This window comes from Antechinus flavipes, chromosome 6 (assembly GCF_016432865.1).
Source record: "Antechinus flavipes isolate AdamAnt ecotype Samford, QLD, Australia chromosome 6, AdamAnt_v2, whole genome shotgun sequence".
Classification (NCBI taxonomy): domain Eukaryota; kingdom Metazoa; phylum Chordata; class Mammalia; order Dasyuromorphia; family Dasyuridae; genus Antechinus; species Antechinus flavipes.
The window spans coordinates 242,129,421-242,137,928 of record NC_067403.1 but is presented as its reverse complement, the minus strand read 5'-3'; positions in this window follow the sequence as shown (position 1 = coordinate 242,137,928).

Sequence of the window (8,508 nt, the reverse complement as noted above, 5' to 3'; positions counted from 1 at the left end):
ATGACTCATAATACTTTATGTGCAAATAAAGCCCTTTACAGAATGTAACATTCAATATAAAAAAACTTTTAAAAATAGACTTGGAAGGGCTCTTATTTGACACAATCAAAAGAATATAGCTAAAATCAAGAGCCAAAATTATTTGCAACATTGGACAATACTAGAATCTGTACAGATCTATAAAAGGTAAGACTAGTATGCTCCCTCTTTCCTTGTCTTTGGTTGACAGTATTGTAAAAATGCCAGCTATCAAAATAAGACAATAGAAGAAAATGAAAAGCATAAATATAGATGGGGAGACAAAGCTACCTTGACTTACACATGAAATAACAGAGTATATCAGAAATATAGAAAATCAACAAAGAAACTAATTGAGATGATTGATAACATGTTGATAATTATAAAGTTACAGGGTATAAATTATTCCACAAAAAAAGTCAGCATTTCTCTGCATTACTTTTAAAAAGTCAAAAAATAATTATATCAAAAATTCCATTCAAAAAATTATAAAAATACATAAAATATCTGAGAGCTAACCCATCAAGAGAGAGGCAAAAATTTTCAAGAATATTACCATAAAATAATGTTTACAAAGTAATTAGAAAAATGATGAAAATGGTGGTACTTCCTAAATTAATTTACAAGCAGCCCTATGGCAATCAAATAATTTAGGAGCTATTTTATTAAATCTAGGCAAATATAAGATTCATTTGGAGAAAAAAATCTAGACTCTTAAGGGAGATAAGGAATAAAAAGTACAAATAAAGATGACATAGCACTATCTGCTCTCTATCTACATTTTAGGAGGTAGTCACCAGAACTATTTATTATGGTTAAATAAGCTAAGTATGATCTTTCTCCTGTCCTTTGATGGTTTAATTTCAATATCTTGACCCTATCTCCCATCAATATGGCCTTTTCCCCCTTATTTCTCCCTACCACAAGTACTTATAAAAGAATTGTAAAGAAATGATGGTTTGTATTGGTCACAGTATTATTGAGCATTCCCTATCCTAATGAAATCACAGGACATTCCCCCATACTTCCAAGCAAGGCCAAAAAATTACCAAAACATAAAAGTAGATCAGTGGAAGAGACTGATCAAAAACAGATCCAATTAAAAAAAAAACAGTAAGACAGGGTTTTTTTTCTGTTTATAATCCCAGAATATAATTGACTTGTGGGAGGATTTTCTTTTCAATATGAACTAATCAGCCATTATTATCTTCTATAAATATGCTAAAGATAAATAGCTATATTCCATACTAAGTTCCCTGTTCTTAATTTTTATTTCTTATACTTTGACAAAGATGCAGAAAAAACTGGAAAAGTTTTCCAAGTGTAATCTCTAAACACCTTCACATAAGGAATTGGGAAAAGAACATAAGTATATATACCTTTACCACATAAATAATACTAAACATTATTATTTCCATCATTGTAGATATATGTTGATAAAATTTAGTGTTCAATAGTAAAAACTCTGAAAGAATGGGAAAAAATGAAAAAGAAAGAAGAAATTAAAAAGTAAATATGGGAGGGAAGAGAACAGAGTAATGGGAAAAATAATTTAGAATATCCAAGTAAATTTTTCCAAGGACAGAAGAGAGGATCACTCTTGCCTCCCTTCATCTGGAACAATTTACCTTTGAAGAAGTTGTGAAATCAGTACACATACACACACACACACACACACACACACACAAAATCTTCCTTTTACCATGTAATTTGAAAGGAAGTAGTAGTGGTCTTAGAATTAAGTAGATCTGACTTTAAGCCCCATCTCTGAAACCACATTCATGGACTAGGCACTTACTGTCAACAAACTTCAGGTATTAAGAACTAAAAAGCATATAAGGTATGAGGAAAAATCCCTAGCTTAGTAGAAATACATCAGTACATAATAAATATTGCTATTTAATGAGAAACTATGACAAATTTCTGAAAATAAGCTATCATGAATATATCTCCCGTGTTTGATTGAACCGATCTTGTCTTGGGGGGTCTGTCAGTTTTCATCTTCCAGAGAGAAGAGTCCTAGTGGTTGTTCCTCTGGATACAACAGCTGACTTCTATCCTGCAGAGGAAGCCCACAGAGAAGGAGAAGAGTGAGGATGTCCCCCATGGCTCTAGTAAAAGGGAAGAGAAGCCAAATAAAGAAGGCAGAAAATGTCCTGTCCAAAAGAGAGAAAGTAGAATAAGAAATAAAATTAGACAAAAGGCAGAGAGATCAGAATATCTGTGATTGGAAGCCATGCTTCCAGGAAGGCACAGCTTCCTAGTACTTCTGATTGGAGTTTATAGGACATTCAGGAAGGACTAGCACCCTGACTATCCCTGATGTCCACCATCACCCAACTCTCAACTATGGCTTTAAAGAAACAAGGACAGTGGCCACACCCTGCTACAACTGTCTCAGAACTCAATTTAAACCAGATTGGAGCTAATCAATAGGTCTCAAAGATATCAGTGAATTAGGGGGATTCTACCCCCAACATATGAGACTTTCTCCAGTAGAATTGGCAGATGAGAACAATGCATTCCAGTGGCCATAAAGACAGTGCTCAGAGTTTAGCCAAACATGGAAGATCCCAAGGCCATCATCAGTTCTCTTGACTATTGTCTTGTTTTGGACTTGGAGCTTTCTAAAAGAGAGAATGGGGCTAATGAGTTTATCTAACTCTTGACTCAATTAAATCTAATTCACGCCACAATGTCATTCCATGATGTCATTGGTCTTCTTTGCAAAGGAAGGACAAACAGTAGTTCTCATCACATTCTTGTTTGCTTCTTCCCTCATTACAGGAAAAAAAAAATACATACATATATATGTGTGTATATATATATATATATATATACATATATGTGTGTATATATATATATATATATGTAGGTATATATTTTTTACATTCTAATATATCCTCTAGCCAGTCATGACTCATTATTCTATCCCTCCCAATGCTTCCTTCCTCCCAGACTACTTTTTATCCCTAACATGATGATCCATTCTCAGCATTTGTTCAGGTTATCATCCACACTCTGACTTCAATTTCCCTCCTTCACAAACTTGACCCCATAGTTAACCAGCACACCATTAACCTATTTTCTATTCTCAAAACTCTTGAATTCTTACATATCATTGCTTATTCCTTCTCAAACTGTAAGCCTTCCCACTGTCTACATCTTCAGCTCCTACTCCTGAGGAAGAAATCATACAACCATGGCTCCCCATCGGTTTATGTTGTCTAATCTCAAGCAGGCTCTCTCACTATTACAAAGTACCCACACCCGGAAATTCATAGCCTCTCAGAGCCTCACAAGGTTGCCTTATCTCGTGGTCTTTAGTCCATGAGTGTGAGAGCCCACAGAACAGAAGAGGTAGCCAATAAATCCAGTATTATGATCATTTAGGCCAACTTCATAGAGTTCATACTGTCATATAGTAAATGAGTACTTATTAAGCACTTAATATTTATCAGGTATAACAGAAAACCTTGTGGATTACTCCATAAAAGTCCTAATATCCTCAAGAAATGAGAGAGAGAGAGTAGTCAATCCTTCTAAAGTCTACTAATCATTTCTTATTCAAAGGCTAATTCTTTTTCATGTAACCCACAAATCACAACAACCAAAGGACCTCTGTTCACACATGTCCTTCAGCAAATAGCCAGGGGAAATTACCTGATCTAAAGGACCACCAGAAGGAGCCAGGGCACCTGCTTCACTCCTTGGAGAACAAGAGCAATTTCTATAACTATCTATAACCCAATGGAATGGAAATCACTCTATGAAAAACTATAGTGGAAGGTACATAGAGGGCACCAAGTAGATAGAAAAGGTGATTTGGTGATGCCCAGAACAGAAAAGTTCAACAGGAGACCCAGAGTATAGATGCAGAGGCCCCATTCATCAGCTCCCAGGGAACCTGGATCCACTGCCCTCTGTGACTTGTAATCCCACATTTCCCCCTTCTTTCTCAATAACGTTTCTTTCCTGCTTGTGTGCAGTACTCATTTGGAGACTATAATTAATCAGTAGTCATTGCTGATAGAAATTTGCACCTGGGACAAAAGTTTGCTGCTGCTTGTGACATATCCCAGCTTCCCTCTGCAGACTATCATGGTGACATGATAATCACATCTCATGGGAGAGATGAGATTAGACATGGTTACATCCATAACCCAAGTCCTGGTCACCATTCACACTCACCTACACCCATCTCCTGATCACCCACAGCTCAACTCTCTTCCCTGGCAGCAGAGATCAAACTGGTGAGTAACTCCAGACTTTTGCCTCAGAGACATATAGTTATAGGGAGAAAGAAAACAGGATCCCAGGTTTCTAAGTTCTGAAGTTTAGAAAAGTATCTAAACAGGAATAAGGCCACTCGAACATAGGAAAAACCTTGTACCCAAGCTGAGGATTGGCTAGACCTCTGCACCAGATGCTGGGAGTCCCAGGAGCATAATGGGACCTCGTCAATAATATTCTGATGAAATGAGTGGAAGGAGCCATAATCACTGAGCCTGAATGCAGTCAAGAATCAAGATTTTCTGTGCTCTAATCCAGTCACTGTCAATTAGGAGAGACGATGCCCTACATCTCTTTGACTCATAAAGCAACTGCAAAGTCATGATTCTCTATAGGTGTAGAGATAAGAATAGGAGTCAACCTTTGGCTTGTCATCTCAATTCTCTTTTTCTTCCTTCCCTCCCCTATCTCCTAGACATCTTGGGGTATTGATGGCACTGAGGTCAGCAGGCTGGGAATCTATATGAAAACAGGAAAAGCTGTGAAAACGCATCTGATATAACAGATGTAGCTATTTCTCTCTCAGAATCCAAAAGGTGCCATGTGTCAACTTGGCTTTGATCGATATAAGTTACCAGGATGTTCAAGTTGCACTGTCTCTAGGGCTTTTGCTCCGAGCCCCTCCATTTCTACCTCTATCCTGGTGATCTCTGATCACAGCCACTTATTCTCTATATCACAGTAAAATTTAGCCATTTCCTATATTTTCTATTTTTTATATAGAAATAAAGCGGACCATATCTAGGTACCTGAAAGAGTGTGGCCGTCCATGCAGAATGCTATCATAAAAAGAACATTTAATTAATACATCTGGTGGCATAATTAGTAATTCCAACCCCATACAGTCTGATGCAACCTAGATAAAAAGCTGGTATGGCTATACCATACAGTGCGAGAGAGAGAAAAAGTAAAAAGGCTAGAATGGTAGGGAGGGGCCCATTGTGAAGGGTATTAAAGAAAACCAGGGTATTGTATGTTTTGCAGTAGAGGTAATAGGGAGGCACTAGCTTTTATAGAATACAAGGTAACATGGTTCAGGCCTCTGCTTTAGAAAGATCCCTTTGGTAACTAAATAGAGAATGTCCAACTCAGATTAATGATTGTTCTGAAATTTAGGGTCTTAGGGAATTCACTGGGGTGTTAAGAGTTTAAATGGTTTATCCAGGATCACAAAACTAATATGTATCATATTGAACTTCAACCCAGGTGGTTCCAAGCCCATAGCCAGACTTCTATTCAAATTGCTTCTCAATACCTAATTAGCCAAAAATAATCCTTTGCAATGGGAAGCTACCATTATGAGCTCTTTCCTTCCTCCACTTTTATTTCTTTTTATCCAGCTTCCTCTGCCTCCTATTCTTCGCAAATATCACAGTCTTGTTTGACCCTTGGGTTTCTTTCACTAATTTAAGATTCAGGATTAGTCTCCCTCCGCAACAAACCTTGAGTTCTAAGACCTGATGCCTCTTTTTAGGTCCCAGCCCTTTTCTGTGCTTGCCCAGTGGGATTTGCTTTTAAAAATTGAATGGAAGGGGCAGAAGGACCTGAGTTCAAATCCATTTCATGCTTCATAGCTATGTGAATTTGGCCAAGTCACTTAACCCTAATTGCCTCAAAAAAAATTGAAGGGAAATCACCTTTTCATCTGCCTGCATTGGGTTTGTTTTCTGGTGCTTGCCCCTCAGCTGGTTGCAGCTATTTATAAAGCCCCTGATGGATGAAAAGATGAGGGATGTGGATTAGTAAAAATATGAATTTGAGAATGGATCGACTCCCCTCATCTCAAAGGGATGAGAGATAGCGATGTAATTGTTAACTTTAATAGCAAGCAAAAAAGGCAAGAAGCAAAAGAGAACACAATTTTCATATGGTTCAAGGAAGGAAATATCACTGAGTTCTTGAATAATTATGTTTCCAAAACACTTTGCTGACAATCACCTTATCAGCCTACGCATTAAAAGTTTTCTCGCTGTTTACCGATGACTCAATGAAAAAAATCTATGGATAAAATCCAATTTCTTTGAGACTTGAGAAGTTTGTACTGAAAAGCAAATTATGTATCCTTTTTTGTGATAAGCAAAAAAAAAAAAAGAGGAAAAACTCAGAATCTCTATAGTAGAAGAAATCTTACCCAGAGGCTCTAACTTTAAATGTCAGCAGCTGGTATATGAACTTCTTCAAGAAAAAAAGGAATAGAAACTATAAGCCATGGTCCACAAACCTAGGATCTCTGGGATTACATGTCTTAGGCCCATTCTCAGGGCCTGGCCCAAAATCTCAACATGGTGACACAGCATGACTTTATTCTGGAGAAATCATTCGATGCAGTCGCTGTATAGTTCACCACACTGTATACAAAAGAATTTCCCAGATACTATACTAGCGCAATAGATGGCAATAGTATCGAGTAAGGATTAGTCTTTCCCAGAGTAATTTCAAATGAGAAAGATGACCCAGTTTGGAACTGATATTCATTAGAAGACCCCCTACCTAGTAAATACCACAATATGTTGGAGAGAACAACATAATGTCCTTTTTATAATGTCATACCCATATCTGAACTCAACACTGCAAAGCAGAGTACAATGCGACCATTGCTTCTCTCATTATCCTCACCTTTTTCTTCCCCAGTTGAGCCAAAGTCATATTAGCTTTCTTGGTATCCGCATCACACTGTGGACTCATACTGAACTTTCAGTCCAATAAATCCTCAGATATATTTGAATGATTTTCTGTGAAGTCTATGTATATTTATTATTCATTTAATTTAATCTTTGGAGAGTTGGACCAACATTCTATCCATTTACTATAAAATCTTTCCAACAGAGATATCTTTTCTAAGATAACTTTTTGTTTTATTTGTAAATATAATTAGCATGTCATGCATGTCTTTATCCATGAAAATGATCAAAATATTAAATAGCATCGATTCAAGAAGAAATGACCAGAGGAGTTCACTGAAGAGCTTCTTCCAAGCTAAGATCAATCCAGTAATTACTATGTTTTATGTTCCATTATGTTCCACCTAACTATATTTTAATCTAATACAAATCTTTATAAAAAGATAACATAAGAGTCTTTGTAAATCATTTACCAACAGCAAGGTTAATAATATTTACAGCATTAACCTGAGTTATCAATCTAATAAGCTGTCAATGAATGAGTTTCCATTCCCTATTCCAATCTCTCATTATCATGCTTTTTATTTTTATTTTTAAATAAAAATGTTTTAATTTTATTTTATTTATTTAATATAATTTAATTTAATTTAAAAAATGTTTTTGCATAATTCAGGGAGCCTATTTTATGCTCCTTCTGTATCCCTTACAGTACCTTGCAAAATACTCATATATAAAATGTAGTGGAAAGAGCAAAGGATTTGGAGTCAACGTTGGAGTTTCTAAATCTCCAAATGGGAATAGAAATATTTATCCTATCTCCTTCACTAAGTTGTAAGTTATTAATATTATATGAAAAATGTGTTTAGTAAGTATTAATTCACTGATATATCTCGTGAACACAAATCTGACATCCCCTCCACTATTCCCTACCCTCCACTATTCAATCTGGAATGGTTTATTGACACTCATATAATAGATAAAGAAAGGATGGGTTTTTTATCAGGAAACCAAGTTTGGAATTGACAAAATCTTCTATGTTTCCCGCCAGGTCACTTTGGTTTTGTTGTTGTTTTAAAGTTAAATACAAAATAGGAAAAGAAAAAAAAAAATATTGCCATGTGCACATAGAACATAAGAGCAGTTTCAAAATATAAAGCAATAAATGTCCATTTCTTGAAAGTCTATATAATAAATACTATACTTTGTATTCAGAGCTGTCCATCTTTTCTTTTCTTCCCTATAGGTTTTTTTTTTGTTCTCTGCTGTGCACTTGCCAGGTCTCTTTGAATCAAACAGCACATCTTCTGCTAAAACATCTAAGGAATGATTTCTCACAATGAAGTCTTGGGGATTGTCTATCTGAACCTGATAGTCCTTGGAATCTTGGGAACTCTTTTCTCCTTTATTTATACATCCATAAATCCATCACCAGGCATAGGACAAGACCCATAAATATCATTGTCATTCACGTGGCCTTTTCCAATTCCATGCTGATTCTCTTTGGAGGAGTCCCCAAGATAATGCAGATCTGGGTCCTGAAATCTTTCCTTGATTGTTATGAAGTTAAAATCCTCAA